Below are 22,245 nucleotides of genomic sequence, written 5' to 3'. Positions count from 1 at the left end.
AGAGGAATATTTTTAATTTTTAATTTTTTAAAAATAAAACTATTGGCCAGTTTCAATGGCTCATGCCTGTAATCCCAGCACTTTAAGGGGGCCAAGGTGGGTGGATCGCTTGAGCCCAGGAATTCAAGAGCAGCCTGGGCAACATGATAAAACAACATCTCTACGAAAAATACAAAAAATTATCCAGGTGTGGTGGTGCATGCCTATAGTCCCAACTACTGGGGGCACTGAGGTGGGAAGATCACCTGAGCCTGCGAGGTTGAGGCTGCAGTGAGCTATGATTGTACCACTGCACTCCAGCCTGGGTGATGGAGTGAGACCCTGTCTCAAAATAAATAAATAAATAAATAAATAAATAAATAAATAAATAAATAAAATAAAAATTAAAACTATTCACCACAGGGTCATCTCAGAATGTGTCCATGATGCATTTAAACTCTGTGATTTACAATACTTAAATTTATACTTCATTTTCTCAAAAGCTAGCTATCAAGTTAAGTAGACATATGTCCTGAAATAATTGTTATTTATAATTATAGATTACACATCATGATAGCTTTACTTTTTTGCATAAATATGACTGAAAATACATGAAAAAAAAATGAAGAAACACTGAAGTACAACTTAGAAGCCAAAAGACTCTCAAAATAAGGAATGATCATCGAAAACAATCTGTCACTTTACTTTGCACAAATAACAACAGAACTCAATTTTACACTAAGGGTAAATAAGATGTAGTGAACATGACTTTTGAGTATGATACTTATGTAAAGTAGTGGTGGAGCAGACATTATATGTCTCCATTTGGGGGAAGGAGGGAACTGGCCATGTCTTTCTTCTTTTCTTTCTTTTCTTCCTTTCCTTCCCTTTCCTTCTTTCTTTCTCTCTCTTTCTTTCTCTTTCTTTTTTCTTTCTTTTCTTTCTTTCTTTCTTTCTTTCTTTCTTTCTTTCTTTCTTTCTTTCTTTCTTTCTTTCTTTTTCTTTCCTTCCTTCCTTCTTTTCTTTCTTTCTTTCTTTCTTTTCTTTCTCTTTCTTTTCTTTCTCTTTCTTTCTTTCTTTCTTTCTTTCTTTCTTTCTTTCTTTCTTTCTTTCTTTCTTTCTTTCTTTCTTTCTTTCTTTCATTCGTTCTTTCTCAGGGTCTCAATCTGTTCCCCTGGCTGAGTGTAGTGTCAAGATCATGGCTCACTGCAGCCTCAAGCTCCCAGGCTCAAGTGATCCTCTCACCTCAGTCTCCCGAGCAACTGGGACTACAAGTGGAAGTCACCGTGCCCAGCTAACTTTTTATTTTTTGTAGAGATGGGGTCTCACTACATTGTCCAGATTTGTCTCAAACTCCAAGACCCAAGCAATCCTCCCACCTCAGCCTTCCAAAGTGCTGGCATGAGCCCCCGCACCTGACCAATTTTTATATTTATTTATTTATTTATTTTTCGAAACGGAGTTTCCCTCTTGTTGCCCAGGATGGAGTGCAATGGTGCAATCTCGGCTCACCACAACCTCTGCCTCTGGGGTTCAAGTGATTCTCCTGCCTCAGCCTCCCGAGTAACTAGGATTACGGGCATGCGCCACTACGCCCAGCTAATTTTGTATTTTTAGTAGAGACAGAGTTTCTCCATGTTGGTCAGACTGATCTTGAACTCCCGACCTGAGGTGATCCGCCCGCCTCAGCCTCCCAAAGTGCTGGGATTACAGGTGTGAACCACTGCACCCAGTTTACCTGGCCAATTTTTAAATGTTTTAAGTAGCTATTATTTTCACATAATTCAAAATTCAAAAGGTACAATACAATATGCAGTTAAAAGTCTCCCTTTAAGAAATAGATCCACATAAAAGCAGTCACCCGATTTTTTTTTTTTTTTTTTTTTTTTTTGAGACGAAGTCTCATTCTGTCGCCCAGGCTGGAGTGCAGTGGTACAATCTTGGCTCACTGCAACCTCTGCCTCCTGGGTTCAAGCGATTTTCCTGCCTCAGTCTCCTGAGTAGCTGGGATTATGGGTGTGCACTACCATGCAAGGCTAATTTTTGTACTTTTAGTAGAGACCAGGTTTTGCCATGTTGACCAGGCTTGTCTTGAACCTGACCTCAAGTGATTGCCTGCTGTGGCCTCCCAAAGTGCTGGGATTATAAGCTTGAGCCACTGCACCCAGCAAGTCAACTGCTTTTTAACAAAGGAGCAAACACAATACAGCTGAGAAAAGAGAGGACTTTCAATAAGAGTATTGGAACGGGGCATCCGTGTGCAAAAAAAAAAAAAAAAGAATCTAGACACAGACTTTATACCTTTTACAAAAATTAGTTCAAAGTGAATCACACACCTAAATGTAAACTAAAATAGTATAAAATAATATAATAAAATATAAGAATATAAGAAAGGAGGAAATCTAGATGACCTTGGGTTTGGCAATTACCTTTTAGATATGACATCAAAGGCATGATCCAGGAAGAAAAAAATTGATAAGCTGGATGTTATTAAAAATCTCTGCCCTGTGAAAAGCACTGTCAAGAGAATAAAAAGCCACAGATTTGGAAAAAAGTTGCAAAAGACATTATCTGATAAAGAACTGTTATCCAAAATGTGCTCTTAAAGCTCAACCGTAAAAAAACAAACAACTGGCCGGGTGCTGTGGCTCACGCCTGTAATCCCAGCACTTTGGGAGGCCGAAGCGGGTGGATCACCTGAGGTCAGGAGTTCAAGACCAGCCTGGCCAACATGGCGAAACCCTGTCTCTACTAAAAACACAAAAATTAGCTGAGCATGGTGGAGGGCGCCTGTAATCCCAGCTACTCTACTCAGGAGGCTGAGGCAGGAGAATCGCTTGAACCCGGGAGGCAGAGTTTGCGGTGAGCCGATATCGTGCCACTGCACTTCAGCCTGGGTGACAGAGTGAGATGCCATCTCAAAAAAAAAAAGAAAGAAAGGATTATTTTATGTATAAATTAAATATATTTTGCTTAACTAAGTACTTTTTTGAAAAAAAAATAATGTACATGTTGGTTGGGTTTTTGTAAGCCAAATATTTTGAAAACGTTGTATCATTTTTTACCATCTCTGGACCCACATAGTATTGTGAGTACTTCTACTCTCTCCTCAATGACAACCTTAGAGCAGCGGCTCTTAAGTGGGGCAATATTGTACCCTAGGGGACATTTGGCAAGTTTGGTGACATTTTTGGTTGTGACAAGTTTGTTGGAGGAAGGGGTTGCTACTGGCAGCTCGTGGGTAGAGAGAGACCAGGGATGCTGCTAAACATCCTCCTACAATGAACAGGGCCACCCACCCTCCCCGCAAAAACATTACGTGACCTCAAAGAAAAATAGTGCTGAGGTGGAGAAATATTGCTCTAGGATCTAAAACTTACAGAACAGAGGAGAGGACTGTGGCACACACATCCTTTCAGGTTAAAATCGAGGGTGTCAGCCAGGCATGGTGACTCATGCCTGTAATCCCAGCATGTTGGAAGGCTGAGGCGGGAGGATCACTTGAGTCCAGGAGCTCAAGACCCGCCTGGGCAACATAGCAAGACCCCTTCTCTACAAAAAATTAAATATTAGCTGGGCACAGTGGTGAGCACCTGTAGTCCCAGCTACTCAGGAGGCTGACACTACAAGATTGCTTGAGTCCAGGAGTTTGAGGCTGCAGTGAGTTATAACCATGCCACTGCACCACTCCAGCCTGGTAACGGAGCAAGACCCTGTCTCTAAAAACAAAAAAATAAATAATAAAAAATAGAGGGTGTGAAGCCACGTCTTCTATTGCTTTTAGTCTAATTCACTCAATCATTTATTCATTAATTTGTTCAATAAATATTTACTGAGTACTGAGTATTTAAAAAAATATTACTGTGGACAAATTACTTCAGAACTTAGCAATTTAAAGCCACAAAAGCCAGGAGCTTTTTCACAGCTTCTTTGGGTCAGGAATTTGGAAGAGATTTGGCTGGGTGTTTTCATTCAGGGTCTCCCATGAAGTTGCAGTCCAAATGCGGCCAGATGCAGTCATCTGAAGACTGGGCTGGGGATGGAGCCTGCTTCCTGGGCGCCTACCCACAGGGCTGGAGAATGGATGCAGGCTGCTGGCCAAAGGCCTCTGTTCCTTGCCACACGGAGTTTTCCAAGCCTGCTTGAATGTCCTTACCACATGGCTTCCCTCACAGCAGGTGATCAGACAGAAAGCAGTGCTGAAGCCACATATTTTATTACCTAATCTTGACTGTTACACACGGTCATGTCTGCAACATTTTACTGGTTTTACAGAACAGCTCTAGTCCATTTGGAAGGGGACTGCACAAGGGTATGAATACCAGAAAGTGACAATCACTGGACAGTATATTTCAAGCTGGCTGCCACAGTGCCTGGACATTGCAGGACCAGGTCCAGGCTCTGGTCCAGGGCCATGGACCAGGCTTCATTCCTGGTGAGGAGAGATAAGTAGTTGATAAACTAATGAATGAACAGGGTAAGTGCTGGAAAGGAAATAAATAAAGCAGAATGGTGCAATAGAGAGCAATGGGCTAGGGAGGCAGGAGTGCAAATGTAGATGGGGTAGTCAGGGAAGGCCTCACTGAGACCTGAATGACAAAGAACTGGCCCTGGGAATACCCAGTGACAGAGTGTTCCAGGGAGAGGGACCAACACCTACAAAATATTATGAATGGTCGCTGGTGGAGGCCAGGTACAGTGGCTCACACCTGTAATTCCAGCATTTTGGAAGGCTGAATTGGGAGGATTGCTTGAGCTCAAGAAATTGAGACCAGGCTGGGCAACATAGTGAGACCTCACCTTTATAGAAAAATTTAAAAATTAGCTGGGCATGGTGGCACATGCTTGTAGTCCCAGCCTTGGGAGGCTGAGGTGGGAGGATCACTTGAGCCTGGGAGGTTGAGGCTGGAGTGAGCTGTGATTGTACCATTGCACTCCAGCCTGAGTAACAGAGCAAGACCCTGTCTAAAAAAAAAAAAAAAAGTAACTAGTAGAACCTTGATATGTACATGAGGGCTGAGAATGTAGGCTGACCAAAAGAATGTGTTTTGTTTCACACCTGTAAGTTATATCTTACCCATTGAAGGCAGAAAGTAGTACGAAGTAGCGATATAAGCATAAAATGGTACAAACACTTTGAAAAAGTGTCCAGTAGTTTCCACTACAAGCTGAAGGAATGTCTCTTTTATGACTGAGGAATTCCTCTTATCCCAAGAGAAATGAATGCATAAGTTCACCTAAAGGCATTTGGATACATGTTCAAAGCAGCTTTACTCATCATAGTCAAAAACTGAAAACAACCCAAATGTCAACAACTGAGAATAAATTGTGATGCATTCCCATAATGGAATATTACACAGTAATTTTTACAAGCCATACTACTACTCTACACAGCAACTTTCATGAATCTCATAGACATAATATTGAGCGCAACAGCCAGGCACAAGTGAGCACCTACTGTGTAACTCTATTTAAACGACGTTCAAGGATAGGCAAATCTAACTGATGGTGACAAATGTCAGAACAATAGTTTCCTGGTGCAGGGAAGAGGGTTTTGACTTGGGAGGGCTAGAAGGAGACTTTCTGGGGAATTAAAATTGTTCTGTATCTTGATCTGGGTTGATTATGGCTGTATCCCATATGTAAAAATTCCTAAACCCAAGTGGCAAGGCACATATGTAATTCTTATTAAAATCAGAAACAACCAGGTCAAGGTTTATATAGGAAGACATCAAGGACTCAAGTGAAACAAACACAGAGTACCTGGGTGGAGTCCCAGGTTTGCCCTAAGGGTCCAAAATTTCATCTAATGCTCAAGTTGGCCAAGCAAGGGCCCAGAGACTACATCTGGCCTTGGAACCTCTTTCTTTTCTTTCTCCCTTCCCTCTCTTCTTCTTCTCTCTCTCTCTTTCTTGCTTTTTTTGAGACAGGGTTTCACTTTGTCGCCCAGGAGGCTGGAGTGCAGTGATGCTCTCACAGCTCACTGCAGCCTCAACCTCCAGGCTCAAGTGATCCTCCTGACTCAGCCGCTCAAGTAGCTGGGACCACGGGCACCTGCCACCATGCCCGGCTAATTTTTTGTAGAGACAGGGTTTCTCCATGTTGCCCAGGCTGGTCTTCAACTCCTGAGCTCAAATGATCCTCCCATCTTGGCCTTCCAAAATGCTGGGATTACAGGCATGAGCCACTGTGCTGGCCTGGAACCCATTTCCTTTCTTTTCTTTTCTTTTCTTTTTTTTTTTTTTTTGAGACGGAGTCTCGCTCTGTCGCCAGTCTGCAGTGCAGTGGCATGATCTCGGCTTACTGCAACTTCCGCCTCCCAGATTCAAACAATTCTCTGCCTCAGCCTCCTGAGTAGCTGACACTACAGGTGCACACCATCACGCCCAGCTAATTTTTGTATTTTTAGTAGAGACGGGGTTTCACCATGTTGGCCAGGATGGTCTCGATCTCTTGACCTCATGATCTGCCTGCCTCAGCCTCCCAAAGTGGTGGGATTACAGGTGTGAACCACCTCGCCCGGCCTGGAACCCATTTCTTTCAGAGGTCAATCCCCATGCTTACAAAGCACCCCAGCCCCTAGAATCTCAACCCCCAGGAAGTTCAGCAAGGCCCAGTGAATCCTGCTGATTTATCTAATTCCTAGCTCCTTCCTTCTTTCCCTTTTATTTTGTACCTTTTTATTCCTTTCCTGTGCCCTAGAGAAAAGTGTTCTCTTCATATATTTAAAAATATGTCTGTATGCACTCAGAAAAGAAGAAAATGCTTTAAGTAGATGGCTAGAGCAGCTTGTAAGATTATAGATTAAGTTGTTCCACAGAAAGCTTTTTCAGCCTTAGTAATGGGAGGTGAGAAAGGAGTGAGTATGAAGAAGAGGGAGAACAGGCTAATGAGTCAGTCACCCAAGTAACCACATTCTAGCGGAAGAAAATCATGATGGCTCCCGGGTAGCAGGAGGAAGAGGAAAGGCAAATGAGTTTTCCTTCTGCTCAGCTCCCTAGGTTTAGGAAAGCTTGGAATAGTCATATTTCTTGGCACCTAATTTGTGTTCAATGCAGTGCCACTTTGTAAAGGAATAAAAAGCTGGGGAAAAACTGGTTTGGGGAGTACTGAAACTACTCTGAGCCGTGTGGTGTCCCCACCCTCAGCAATATGGATGTGCAAAGGTGTGAGCTCTGTTTTTTGCTGTTGTGACCTGACTTTAAGAATAGCTACCTTTTGGCCAGGTGTACTGGCTCACGCCTGTAATCCCATCACTTTGGGAGGCCACAGTGGGTGGATCACTTGAGGTCAGGAATTCAAGACCAGCCTGTCCAACATGGTGAAACCCCGTTTCTACTAAAAATACAAAAATTAGTAGGACGTGATGGCGAGCTCCTGTAATCTCAGCTACTCAGGAGGCTGAGGCGGGAGAATTACTGGAATCCAGAAGGTGGAGGTTGCAGTGAGCTGAGATCATGCCACTGTACTCCAGCCTGGCTGACAACAGCGAGACTCTGTCTCAAAAAAAAAAAAGCTACTTTTTTCTTTTCTTTTTTTAAATTGCAGGCTTAAGAGGCAGGTGCTATGTTAAACATTCTACATTTATTTTCTCATTAACTCTTGGACACCTCTACAAGGTCTGTATTATTACAGATCTCCCAGGAAGGATGGCGGAGAGTGGAGAGTGTTCACTGTTCAGAGAGATAAGGTCACGTCACAGCAGAGCCAGGAAAGAAACCCAGAACCAACTCCCCACACCTGAGTTCTTCAGCACCTCCTGCCTGTCTCTGACCACTAGGATGGAGGATTCCTTTCATGTTCCAAGGGGGCAGTGAGAATGTTCCCGATTTTCTCCCTTTCCATATAATACAACTCACTGAAGGAATGAGCACTTTAATAAGCTTTACCGGTGGAAAGCATCAGATTGTCCCTCCGTCACAAATCTCCCCCCACCACCAGATGACCAAGCCCCTTTTGAACTCTGCTATTTTATCTACTTCAATCTAAAAGCATCAAACTTCCCTTTGCCTCTACTTTCACACACACACACACACACGCACACACACATATGCACACGATGACTCCTTAGTTTCACGTGGATTCTTGTAATTCCATTGCACTTGGTCCATGTTTCTGATACTGCACTCATCTCGTTGCATTTCGTTGTCTGAGCCCTCATGCGACAGGCAATGTTCAGGTACTAGGGATTCAGCTGTGATCAATACACAAAGATCCCTCCCTCATGGAACTTGGATTCTAGCTGGAAGACTGGTGAGAAAATACAGGGCTTTTCAGAGGGTGAGGGGCAATAGGGAGTAAAACAGTGCAGGGGAGGGGTAGGAAGCACAGGAGCAGGCAGGCCATCTGATGGGCCTTTTTATTGCTTGTTGACTCATGTGCCTTCCCAAGGACACACACCAAGCCGGTCTTGGCTTCTTGAATGAATCACCTTTCTAACTGCCAGGCCCTGTGAGGTCTAAGAAAGATTTGTTGATTGAACACCGGAGACCGATTTCATTGAGCTCATTTGGTCTACAAATAGTTTGCTTTCCACAGCTTTTGACAAAAGAAGTGTTCGTTGTTACTACTCACTAATGGCCCTTCTAAGAAGGAAGTGACTGTTTATTTTTGGGGTGGATTCTCTGCTTTCCATGGTTTTATCAGGGCCGAGTGTACCCTGGCAGTTTTGAGCAGAGCTTCAGCACAAGCCCACAGAGAACAAAAAATAGACAGACTTGGTCAGCAAGGAGGAAACTTATTCCTTTTATGGAAGAGATTAGACATGGGAAATTAGAAGGCAAAAAATAATGCCAGGGGCAGAAAAGGAGACATGAAAAGGCAGTGAGAAGAAACAAGGAAGATAGAGCGAGAGAAAAAATGTAAAGGAAATGAATTGGTAGAAAAAGCCAAAGCAAGGATAGGAGGAACCCACAAATCCCCAACTCGGAGGAGTCTGGAGAACTGGAAGGAGGACCATAAGGCAGGGAGAAGGAGAAGCTTTCAGGAGTGAACCCAGGCCAAGAAATCTCAATTTATTTCTATTTTCAATGACCATAAGAATCCCTGAAATTCTGGGGAGTTCTTAGGTCTCCTCCCACTGGTATCACTCTCCCATTTAATCTTCACAGTCTTCAACATCAGAAGGATGCACTTCCGAGAGACGCACCTCAGAGACAACCCTTCTAAGTGCCGGATGAACCTAGACTGTGCTTAGTGTAGTGGGTTCCAAATAGTGCCAAAGTAAGTCTGCTCTCGTGAAAGTTAGCAGTGGAAAACACAAAGAGGCCATGTGAAATTTTACTCGATCCATAAGGAAAACTTTGGTTATTCCACATGAAAATACTCCTCAGCACCTGTCTTTACCATACCCATACAGACTAAATAAATAAGTAAATAAATAAGCTGAGGGTGGTGGTATGAGCCTGTAGTCCTAGCTGTTTGGGAGGCTGAGGTGGGAGGATCGCTTGAGCCCAGAAGTTCAAGTCTGCAATGAGCTATGATTGCACCATTGCACTCCAGGCCGGGTGACAGAGGGAGATTCTGTCTCAACAGAACAAAACAAAACAAAAAACAGGAACAAAAAAACTTCAAAAATAAAGAGTCAAAAGCCAAAGGTGCGGTCTCGTTTTAAAGGCTTCATGGTAACTTGAATTTTGGTGTCTCTCTTACAGGGGCTAAGGGTTCCTGTCTATCTCTTTATGGTGGCCCCAACCTGCTTTTGATGCTTCGTTATCCTGGGAGAAGGAGAGGCGAAGAAATGGCAAGTGGTTACAACTAAGGTGGCTGCAAGTGAGTGGCTGAGAGCCAGGCGGAGGAGCCTGGAGGTGAGTGTAAGTAAGCACTGATAAGGGCTCCGCATTGTCCATGTCAACATGCCAAAGACACCTGCTCATGGTAGTGCTTACGTCCTCTCCCTAAGACGCTACATCAGGCCCGAGATCCCTAAGAAGCTCTCACAGCCTCTCAGAGCCATCACCATCTAGGAGGGGCAGGGACTAGCCCTTACTGTCTACTATGAATTTATTCCACTAAAACCAAGTATTTTCTCTTTTTACATTCTCATAAAAACTCTAGGAGTAAATAGAAGCAGAAAGTTGTCAAGCAACTTGCTTTGGGTCTCACTGCCAATAATTGCTGGAGTCCAAACTTGAACGTAGCCCTGACCTTTTGTTTGTGGCTACTTGGTGGTATTCACATGACGGCAACAGCAGAGAACTGAGTGTGAAGACCTGAGAATAGGGCAGGGAGGCATTGATGATTGTTTCCTCCATTTTCCCCTGAAGACCTCTTCCCCAAAGTAAAGCAAAACAAAACAAAAAGGGTATGTTTTGTGTTGGAATATTTTTAAAATAATAAATATAATTTAAAATCAAATATTTGTAAAGATTATCAGGTGTATCTTCAACAAAATGGAAAATTTAAGTGTTATTAGGCCAGGTGCAGTGGCTCAGGACTTTTTAACCCCAGTGCTTTGGAAGTCCGAGGCTGGAGGATTGCTTGAACCTAGGAGGTTGAGGCCTCCATGAGCCATGATCGTGCCACTGCCCTCCAGCCTGGGCAAAAGAGACCCTAGCTTAAAAAAAAAAAAGAAAAAAGAAAAAAAAGAAAAGAAAATGTAAAAGTTACTATAGGATTCTTATGGTGAATAAATCTTACATCCACCCATTTACCTCTTCCAAGTGTACTTGATCTAGAACTCAAGCTCTCAAGCTGCTGCTTCTTTGCTTTTTTTTTTTTTTTAAGCATCATTGCAAAGAGCATCTAATCATTAGCCTCAAGAAATCAAATATTTGAAGCTATGAAATAGGAAAACACTACCAGCTTCATTGCTGATCCAGGGGGTGGGGAGAGAGTAATGACCAGAACAATCTGTATTTTCTGGAACACTTACAGTCAACAACTAAAAATGCATCCCGACAGGAAGGGTTTTACAAGATCAGCATAGTGTTTGACCTGCAGACATGCTCTGAGCAAAGTGTCTCTTAGAACCAAGTATGATTAGGGAAGGGAATCTGCTCAAGTAGCAATACGTGGGCTTTTATTTTTCAAAATATTTGCAGATTAATAGACAGAGGGGTCACGGTTTATATGGTACCAACACCCCAATGAGTTTTCGGTTGGCTTGTTTCACAGAGAGCAGAAGACAACGAAAGATCACAGATACCAGTTATCAATGTGGGAGGTCCCACAAAAGACTGGAAGAGGTGACTCTGGTTTGCTGACTCTGTAGGAAACAGGGATGCAGTAGGAAAGGCCATACAGGATAAGCAGTTACGGATTACCACAACGAGATGCGCTTTTCTCTTTTCATGGTCCAAACTTGCTCACTTGTGACATCATGAAGTTGGGTGCTCTCCAGAGCTGCAGGAGATCCAAGAACGGGATAAGGAATATAAAAAGCCATTCACGGGAAAGCTGCTGTCTTCAAAAGAAAAGAATGTGTAGCATAAAACGATGCCATTTAAAACTTGAAATTCATAGAGCAAGTGCGATCCTATCTTTAGGGTTTTTTTTTCTTTTTTCTAAAGATGAGGTCTTGCTGTGTTGTCCAGGCTAGTCTCAAAGTCCTGGGCCCGAGTGATCCTCCTGCCTTGACCTCCTAAAGTGCTGGGATTACCTCCTAAAGTGCTTGACCTCCTAAAGTATGAACCACTGTGGCCAGCCCTTTATGGTTTTCTGAAAAATGAAGAGGCTGTTTAAGAAAACAGGAATGGATGATTACCTTTAGTTCCTTAGTTTTAAGGATCACCATACCAGATGAGGATGTTGTCTGCCATTGACCTTGAAGACTTTAAAGCCAGTTTTATGCCATAACCCTAAGGGAAGCAGGAGGGGAGCTGTATTAGTCCATTTTCATACTGCTATGAAGAAATACCCAAGATTGGGTAATTATAAAGAAAGAGGTTTAATGGACTCACATGACTGGGGAGGCCTCATAATCATGGCGGAAGGCAAAGGAGAAGCAAAAGCATGTCTTCCACGGCAGATAAGAGAGCATGTGCAGGAAAGCTGCCCTTTATAAAACCATCAGATCTTGTGAGGCTTATTCACTACCACGAGAACAGCACGGGAAAAACCTGTCCCCATGATTCAATTACCTCCCACCAGGTCCCTCCCACAACATATGGGGATTATGGGAGCTACAATTCAAGATGAGATTTGGGTGGGGACACAGCAAAATCATATCAGGAGCATTGGGTTGGGACCTCAAATTTATGTTTAAGAGCTTCACCTTTATCTTCAGATGAAGTTAAACATACAGAGATGCCTGACAACATTAAAGTAAAATGATCCTTGTGCAACTTTGGCTTGAATCCCATAACAAGCCCACCAGTAGTCATGTAATATGAATTAACATTTTAATAACTTCTGGAATTATCTAGCCTTATTATACTGCATTGTATTTTGGTGTGCATATACATTAAGTCTTCACTTGTTAAAACTACATATTTTGAAAATAAATTTATCCTATTTTGGATTGTCTTCATTAAAAGAAAATTAGCTACAGCCTAAAAGAATAGAAGGGGACTTCGAGGCCTTTTTTAACTCACAGAAACCTTATCTAAAAAACCAAGTGCCCATTTGCCAACTATCCCTCAGACAATGACCTTGAGAAGTACAACTTTATCTGTCTATTTAGTTTTTTATTTTTTGAGACACGAACTCATTCTGTCTCCCAGGTTGGAGTGCGACGGCACAATCTTGGCTCAACGCAGCCTTGACTTCCTGGGATCCAGCAATCCTCCCACCTCAGCCTCCTAAATAGCTGGGACTACAGGCCTGTGCCACCACACCTGGCTTTTTTTTTTTTTTTTTTTTTTTTAAGAGACAAAGTCTAGCTATTTTGCCTAGGCTGGTCTGGAACCTCTGAGCTCAAGCAATCCTCCTGCCTCAGCCTCCCAAAGCACTTGGATTACAGGCGTAAGCCACTTTTTTTTTTTTAAAGACTTCGCTTGAAAGCAATAGAAAGAAGCAAATGAAAAATGCTTATTAAGAAGCAGGAAGTAGTCAGAGTGCTGCAAAACTCTTGGATTCAAGGCACGAGCATAAATTTGGATGCTTCTGAATTTATTGGAATTATAAAGCACACTTGGCCATTGCTGTAAAGGAGGTAGTTAAATTTGTAGAACACAAAAGACTGAGGCATTTTGTTCACTCGTGTTGTCTGGGATCCTGGGAAGCACATCCCTTTCTCCCCAAGATGGATGGCAGGTCCGTCGGAGGACTCGCTCTCCGACCCCTTCACTTCCAACCTGTAAAATGTGTGCTGGAATCTGCTTATGTCTGTCCCTACTTACGAGAAGCATGAAACAGTTAGGCCTTTAGAAAGGTAAAGACAGGTGGCCGGGCGCGGTGGCTCACGCCTGAAATCCCAGCGCTTTGGGAGGCCAAGGCGAGCAGATCACGAGGTCAGGAAATCGAGACCATCCTGGCTAACATGGTGAAATCCTGTTTTTATTAAAAATACAAAAAATTAGCCGGGTGTGATGGCCGGCGCCTGTAGTCCCAGCTACACGGGAGGCTGAGGCAGGAGAATGGTGTGAACCCGGGAGGCGGAGCTTGCAGTGAGCTGAGATCGCGCCACTGGACTCCAGCCTGGGAGACAGCGAGACTCCGTCTTGGGGAAAAAAAAAAAAAAAAGGTAAAGACACGTCCTGAGAGAAGGGTTCAGAATGTCAAGGTCCTCTGACATGATTAAAATAAAGCAATCGTATAAGGACTCTTCTGGGATAGTTTAGAAAAATAAAGGATATGAGAAAGTTACTTATGTATGGCAAAACCTGTATTTGGTGAGGCGTTTTCCTTGTTTTTTTAGTCTGTTTCTGAAAATGGATGGGTACTGTATTTTTCCTTTCTTCTTACTTTTTACATGATTTTTAGTGTGCATAGGCAGGTACTTCTTGTATCTTTAGAAACGTAAGGAACATACAATTTTTTAAATAGTGTTGATGGTTTATTCTCCTTTTTTTTTTTTGACAGGGTCTTGCTCTGATGCTCAGGCTGGAGTGCAGTGGCATGATCATGGATCACTGCAACCTTGACCTCCAAGGCTCAAGCAATCTTCCTGCCTTAGTCCTCTGAGTAGCTGGGACCACAGGTATGCACCACCATACCCAGCTACTTTTTTGGTATTTTTGTAGAGATGTGGTTTCACCATGTTGCTGAGGCTGGCCTCAAAATCTTGGGCTCAAGCAATCATCTTCCCTTGGCTTCCCAAAGTGCTGGGATTACAGGCGTGGGCCACCGTGCCCAGCCAGTGGTTTATTCTTGACTTGGCTCCATTCCTCATAAACTGGCAAAGCCTAAAAGACACTATCTATCAGAAGCTTAGAACTCCATTTGTGTTAAAAGTGCAAACAATTTAGAACAAAAAGTAATCAACAGTTTGTAATTAATAATGATGACCGTTTTTTTTTAGAGACTGGGTCTCACTATTTTGCCCAGGCTAGTCTTGAACTCCTGGGCTCAAATGATTCTCCTACCTCCGCCTCCCAAAGTGCTGCAATTACAGGCATGAGCCACCGGACCTGGCCCATAACAATAAATTTTAAAGGTAGAATATATAAAGCACAATAATAAAATTCAACAATGATGAATTTTAAGGGAAAAATATAGCAAGCACAATAATTTTGTGGTGAAATGAAATTGCACACAATATCATTCATATTTTAAGTAGGTTGATTTTGACTTGGAAAGTATTCAAATGAAACATCGACTTTTTTTTTTTTTTTAAATTCTCTATCCGCCTTACTCTAAAGGCCTATATCATTTTATTTCTGTAAAAGCAGATGAACTTCCTTTCTCATGAATGCCACTTTCACTCCCCTATGCCTTTGGTTCTTATTTTCTTTTCTTTTCTTTTTTTTTTTTTTTTTTTTATACCCAGGCTGGAGTGCAATGGCATGATCTCAGCTCACTGCAACCTCTGCCTCTCGGGTTCAAGCGATTCTCCTGCCTCAGCCTACCAAGTAACAGGGATTACAGGCGCTTGCCACCACACCTAGCTGATTTTTGTTTTTTTAGTAGAAATGGGATTTCACTATATTGGCCAGGCTGGTCTCAAACTCCTGACCTCAGGTCATTCACCTGCCTCGGCCTCCCAAAGTGTTGAGATTACAGGCGTGAGCCACCGCACCCGGCCTCGCCTTTGGTTCTTCATGCTGGCAGTTTCAGCTTCTAGTGATTGTATAAAGACTTGAACCCTCAGGCAGGGGGGACAATTAAGTGCAGAAGCCTCCTCTTTAGGTCTGGGGGCCTTTGCAGGACCCAAAAGAGCAGTCTCTTACTTGTCCCTTAACCACAGACACATTCCAGGTGAAATGCCAAGTTTTGTTGACAGAGGTGTCCAAGCGCAAGCCATTCTTTCTTTTTTTTTTCTTTTTTTTTTTTTTTTTTGAGACAGAGTCTCCCTCTGTTGCCCAGGCTGGAGTGCAGTGGCGCGATCTCGGCTCACTGCAAACTCCGCCTCCTGAGTCCAAGTGATTCTTCTGCCTCAGCCTCCCAAGTGGCTGGGACTACAGGCATGCACCACCAAGCCCTGCTAATTTTTGTATTTTTAGTAGAGATGGGATTTCACCATATTGGCCAGGCTGGTCTTGAACTCCTGACATCGTGATCCGCTTGCCTCAGCCTCCCAAAGTGCTGGGATTACAGGAGTGAGCCACCGCGCCCGGCCTATGCAAGTCATTCTTGAGGTTCTCTGAAAGTGTGCTTATTATTTATTAAATGCCCACAGTGGGTCAGAGAGTCAATGAATTTCAGAGCTGGAAGGGATTTTAGAGGTGACTTGGTCCAAATACTTCATTTTATAAACAAGGAAACCGAGATCCGGAGAGAAGGGCCCTGCCCAAGGTCAAACACGTAGTGCTGGGTAGAACTGGGAATAAAGCTTCCTGCCCAGGGCTGTTTCTGCCTACCACAACTGCATTATGCCATATCAAACCTGATCCCTGCTCTCTAGAAATTTATAATTTAATTATATCAAATATTTGTAGTTTAAGGTATTTGCATAATCAGAATGACAGAGCTGAGATTTGCTTTTGGATTTAGCGAGAAACTGTGATAAGTCGACCAAAATAAGCAGAAAAATGAACACTCCTAACATGTATTTTAAAAAGTGATTTGACATTATTTAAATTCTACCTTGTTCCAAAGAGGCTTTAAGAAACTTTAAAACGGAATACAATGTAACAAGATAGAAGAAGAAAAGTACTATAAAAACAAGTAAGAAAAGTGGTGAAAAGAAAAACAAAGGTAAAGTCAGTTGGGAACCACAGGGAGATTTGCATAGCAAATGCATGCCATAAAGCCCTAAATATTTGTTAGAGGGAGACCACAAATTCGCCAAGCCTTGTGGCAAGAAGGAAAGTGTCAACTGTTGCATGATTCCCAGCTCCCAGAAAAAAACCACACCAGCTCTGGAAAAGCACAACTCTTTTTACTAACGAGGCCTGGGAGAAAGTTCTTCCCTATGTCCTCATATACCCTGAGGTGTATTAGGGTGAACTGGAATTGTAATCACAGCTTGTCTGAGGGCTTGGGGATCATCCAGTTCAACTCGCTCTCCAAGAACTGGAACAGACGCTTCTCAAGGTCACACCACCATACTGGGTGTCTGCATTCGAAGAAGGAACCCAGGGAAGCTCTCGCACACACAACAGACCTCGGAAGGTCAGGATGTATTTGGGTGTAGACACAGATGCCCTTTTACCTGACCATAGTCTTTTTCCTTCTCTTCCAGCGTCCAGGTCCTCCAAGTGGGTGCCCCACCCCCAGCAGTCAAGAAGACTTCCCAAGGGAGTCCTCCAAGGCCCCCGAAGGGAGGCTCTCAAAAAGGGAGGATAGAACCTGGGGCCAACTTCTAACATGGCTGTTTATCCTGACCTGCTGGCAGGATTGGTTAAAAAAATGCAGAAGTTATTTCCAAGGGCCCATTTAGGGCTCTAAATACTCAGTATATCACAGAGGGAGGCCAAATTACTGTTTGAGGAGGGAAGGGAAGAGAAAAGAGAGGATACTGGGGGGACAGAGGGGCCCATTCTACAATTTCCCCCTTAGGGAAAATACAAAAGAAAATACCTGTGTGCCTTTGACATAAAAAGATGTGTTTAAGTTGCTTTGCAGCAGTGGTGGGGGGAAACCTATTAGTTTCAAAAAGGTGATTTATATTTTAGTTTCTATTTCTCATTTTGTCTTCTAGTCTACCTAGGATTTCTATTGAGAACAATAAAGTGGAACTTGGATCAGCTCAAAAATATCTAGGATGATATTCTACCATACTGGGGAAAAGAAATACATAGCCACGTAGAAAAATTATGTTTTCAGTTTTAAACTCTTTTCTTTGCTCTTGGTTACCAAAGTACTACATAATTGCTGTGGGAAAGGCAGGAAATAAACTTTAGGGGAGTACAGGATAAAAAATCTCCTATAATCTGATTCATACAAATGTTCTAGTAAATTTTTTTTTGTTTTTGTTTCTATGCATTTTTAAAACATAAAATTAAGATTCAGTTGCAGAATTAATTAATTTGAAAGTCAATTTCAAGTTGCAGGACCGTTATTGGATTTGCTTCTTGTTATTCTCTAAGCCTGGAAGATTGGATTTCATCTGGAAATTAGTTTGTAAGGTCTGACTATAGAGTAATGATGCTGATTTATAGCAAATCTCCTAGCACTTAACTGTCTAAATGAGCATGTCCTCTTCAAAGTAACTTGGGAGACAGTGATAGGATACCACCATGCATTTATTTTAATGTAGCTGACTTTGTTCTTAATGTTCTGGAATTCTTCTTGTGGTATATTACTTTCTGAGTCTATGGCACTTTCTTGTGTGTGTGTGTGTGTGTGTGTGTGATATGAGTCTCGCTCTGTCAATCAGGCTAGAGTGCAGTGGCGGGATCTCAGCTCACTGCAACTTCCACCTCTGGAGCTGAAGTGATTCTTCTGCCTCAGCCTCTCAAGTAACTGGGACTACAGGTGTGTGCCACCACGCCTGACAAATTTTTGTATTTTTAGTAGAGATGGGGTTGGCAAGGCTGGTCTCGAACTCCTGACCTCAAATGATCCGCCTGACTTGGCCTCCCAAAGTGCTGGGATTATAGTCATGAGCCACCACAGCAGGCCTATCTATGACACTTTCTTTTGAGCATTGTCAGATTGACAAGCTCTCCTCTTTTGAGGGAGGGTTTGATATTTAGAAACTGTCAGAAGTTATCAGGGATCAGGTTGGATGAATAAGGCAACTGATTCCTCAAACTGGGCCATATTATTTTCGGTTGGGTTCACGTTAGGCCCAAAATGCCATGAAACTGACTTTCTCATGCAGTAAAAGCATTTTGAAGAGGAAATGTTTTAGTGGAAAGGAGATTTACCCTCTATGAATCCCAAAGAATTCTATAGTGTAGAATGGAAGATTGTCTCTGCAGGACTAATTCACATTGGGTTTTCTGACTTATAAGTATACCTTTGGTGGCCCAAAGCTATTTGTTTTACATGCTTCATGATAACTCCATTCTCAGCTTCTAGCAAAGCAAAAGTATTTCATATTTAAATGTAAGACAGCCACTGAGGCAAATTTGTTCTTAACCAATTAATTACCTAAAACTACACTTACCATTACCACTATCTTGAAGTGTAGAAGGCTGCTTCATGCTTTAATTATCCTGTTATTCATTTATAATGTTCTTTCTATTCATTTCAACTTGAACATTCTTTCCCTATTTTCCACATCAATCTGGTAGCATAAAAGAGAAAATTAGATGGCCCTGTTGTCAGTACAGATTGTTAATATTTCTGAAGGCTGCAGAGTCATGTGTAGTTTTCTGACTCGTCAAGCTTGCATAATATTTTAAGCACAGTATAACTCTTCTCAATGTTCTTTTATCATGTTTATCTGACAGCAAAAGATTATAAGCTTTTTATAAAAATAATTCAAGGATCTTAGTAAACACCTAGAAGAGCCAACAATATTTCCATTTATATATATATATATATATATATATGTTTCCCCCCCCCCCACAAACTCTTCTTTCTTCCTGAGAAGTTATTATATATAAACAGTGAGGCTGGGGGAAAAAACCAAACATATACATATATTGAAAAAAATTTTTGCTGTCTTGTTGCTGTTCATTAGTTTTCTTATTCCTTAAGACTAACTTCCTTTTCTTCACTTAAAAAAATGCTTTTTCCCTTTTTGGTTTAGTCAATTCTAAGAATTCTGTAGCAGGAAAAAACAGGTGCTATATTGTCTGTATGCATATTATGCTGTGATTTTGTTCCTGAAACACCAGGGATTCAGTCTAGGCTCTCCTGCTCACCACACAGAAACCCAATCACTGAGATGACAGGTATTGCCAAGGAAGAAGGCTTTAACCGGGTGCCACAGGAGATGGGAGCTCAGCCTCAAATCCATCTCCCTGACTGATTAAAACCAGGGGTTTTATAGCAGGGAAGAAATGCAACAATGTGTAAGAAAACAGGAACTAGGGGAGGGGCAAGGAGGTATGTGGTGCCTTGATCTGGGGAGTTTTAGTTCTTCTATACTTTCTTTGAGAGGCCTGAAGGTCCTTTCCTGAGGAAGGAACTCAGATAAAACAAATACAAGTTTCTGTGCTTCTCTGCACAGAAAGCCAATCACTGAGACAACCATTGCCAAGGAAGAATGCTTTAATCGGGTGCTGTAGTCAAGGAGATAGGAGATGTCTCAAATCCATCTCCCTAAGCGACTAAAATGAGGGATTTATATAGCCAGGAAGAAATGTAGCTATGTGTGAGAAAATAGGAATTTGGGAGGGGTAAGGAAGCAATCATGATGAATGAGGGGTCCAGCATCTCATTGTCTGGATAAAATGATCTGGTGAGTTTCGGTTCTTTGATACTTTTTGAGAGACCTGGGTTTCTTTCCTGAGGCAGGAACTCAGATAAAACAAATGTAAGTTTCAAGCTTTAAGACCAGAAGGGTCAATTTCTATGTTTATCCAAAACAACAACTACTATTACTACTACGATTACTACTGCTGCTACTACTACTACTACTACTACTGTGTATGGGACTACTGGGTTGGTTTCACTTAGATCTCTGGAAATATAAACAAGACCTGGTTACATTGGTTGTCTTGGAGAGAAATTGTATAGCAGGGGGTGGGGAGGGAAGGACGCTTGATCACATATCTTTTTTGAACCTTTTGAGTTTTGGACCATGAAGAATGCAATGCCAATTACTAATTTAAAAACCGAAATACCAGTTTAAGAAAAGAGAAAAATCAAGGAAAAAGAAAAAAAATACTCTCTCTGTTGGTCTGAATCTGGAATTTGGAGTGAAGGTCAAAAGAAAACCATTCCCGTTCTTGCTAACTCCATCTCCTCTGTTTCTCTTTCACTTTGGCCAACAGCTTTTAGCTTTGACTAATGCAATGGGAACTGAGAATCCACAGGTAGCAAAGGCATTAAGAGTTCTCAAGTTGTCCCTAACCTCTGCAGGCTCCTCAGGGAGACAGATGTGAATCCTTCACAGAACACAGACACAGGCCAACTCCTTTGCTTGCTCATCATAGCCTTATCTTGTACATGTGGCAAGTAAATAGCTTCTGGTCAATATGTTCAAAGCCATGCCCTTCTTAAAGTTCTCTAGGAGTGTTCTTGTTCTTTGCTATTCACAATACCTGTGTTTCTCTCACCTCTGAGCCTTCCAGCATGTGGTTCTCACTTTATCCGGCTATTACCAACTCTTAAGGTTTCCTTTCTTTCTTTCTCTCCCTTCCTTCCCTTCCTTCCTTTCCTTCCTTCCTCCCTCCCTCCCTCCCTTCCTTCTTTCCTTCCTTCCTCCCTCCCTCCCTCCTTCCTTCCTTTCTTCTTTTTTCTTTCTTTCTCTCTTCTTTCTTTCTTTCTTTCTTTCTTTCTTTCTTTCTTTCTTTCTTTCTTTCTTTCTTTCTTTCTTTCTTTCTTTCTTTCTTTCTTTCTCTCTTTCTGTCTTTCTTTCTTTCTTGACAGTCTCTCTCTGTCACACAGGCTGGAGTGCAGTGGTGCGATCACAGCTCACTGCAGCCTTTACTTCCTGGGCTCAAGTCATCCTTCTGCCTCAGCTTCTTGGGTAGCTGGGACTACAGGCACGTGCCACCATGCCCCACTAATTTTGTTTACTTTTTGTAGAAACGTGGCCTCACTATGTTGCCCAGGCTGGTCTCAAACTCCTAGGCTCAAACAATCCTCCTGCCTTGGCCCCCCAAAGTGCTGGGATTATAGGTATGAGCCACCGTGCCTAGCCAGAGAAAGTATTATAGTTATGACTGACTCAAATCCTCAGTCAACAGTGTGATAGTGTGACTTTAAAATTTAATGCACATAGACTACCTTAAAATAAAGACACCAAGTTTTGGAATCAGGAAGTAGAAGCCCCTTTTGCTCACTCAGATCAGCCTGCAGTATCAGAACAGTACCTTCTAAGCACATTTACAGGTCAGAGTGTTTCTGGAGTGTGATTTTCAAACTATGATTTGTTACCCATGAATGAGTATGAAACCCATTAACAATGGATAGCAATCAGCATTAAAAAAAATAGTACAGGGGCTGGGCGCAGTGGCTCACACCTGTAATCCCAGCACTTTGGGAGGCCAAGGTGGGCAGATCACGAGGTCAGGAGATCGAGACCATCCTGGCTAACACAGTGAAACCCTGTCTCTACTAAAAATACAAAAAATTAGCCACGCGTGGTGGCGGGCGCCTGTAGTCTCAGCTACTCGGGAGGCTGAGGCAGGAGAATGGTATGAAACTGGGAGGCAGAGCTTGCAGTGAGCTGAGATCGCGCCACTGCACTCCAGCCTGGGTGACAGAGAGAGGCTCCGTCTCAAAAAAAGAAAAAAAAATAGTACACAATAGAGTAGGATAGAGTTGAATTAGAAAATATACGAGTTTATGGAAGCTAATGATGCTAAATATTGTTTTATGAAACTTCTGTTTCAATTATATGTATGTTTATGTGTCCCGATCATATATAAAATGAATGTCTTTCTGTAGGTCATAGTCAACAATGTTCAAGAAACACTAATGTAGAGAAAAATATCCTGATGGTGAGAGAGATAGGTACCTGGTGACTTACGAAACAGTTGCGACCATCAGGAATGTTTAGCTTGAGGAGAAGACTAAGAGACAAAAAGACTGTCTTCCATTAGTTGAAGGACTATCATGAAGAGAAAAGAATGACTTTGTTCTCTGTTATTTCAGGAGATGGGGGTTCAAGGGAAGGAGTTTTTGTTCACTATCCATACGAACTATCTGACAATTGGAGCT

At 42.3% G+C, this 22,245-nt stretch overlaps 1 long non-coding RNA gene across 3 annotated transcripts in view; it reads left to right on the top strand.

Annotated features, from left to right (window-relative positions):
* LOC112425625 (uncharacterized) overlaps window positions 1–22,245 on the top strand; it is a 57,425-nt gene that overhangs the window by 21,769 nt on the left and 13,411 nt on the right. For 2 of the 3 annotated variants that reach the window (XR_003016739.2, XR_011606847.1), the window contains exons 2-4: window positions 9,633–9,785; window positions 10,036–10,282; window positions 13,942–14,059. This is a non-coding gene — a long non-coding RNA (uncharacterized lncRNA). The remainder of the gene's footprint in view (window positions 1–9,632; window positions 9,786–10,035; window positions 10,283–13,941; window positions 14,060–22,245) is intronic. The other variant, XR_011606848.1, reaches the window with a different exon arrangement.

Source organism: Macaca nemestrina, chromosome 8, assembly GCF_043159975.1.
Source record: "Macaca nemestrina isolate mMacNem1 chromosome 8, mMacNem.hap1, whole genome shotgun sequence".
In the NCBI taxonomy this organism is placed as follows: domain Eukaryota; kingdom Metazoa; phylum Chordata; class Mammalia; order Primates; family Cercopithecidae; genus Macaca; species Macaca nemestrina.
Note: the sequence above shows the minus strand (reverse complement) of the source record. Positions and strands in the feature narration are given on the sequence as shown.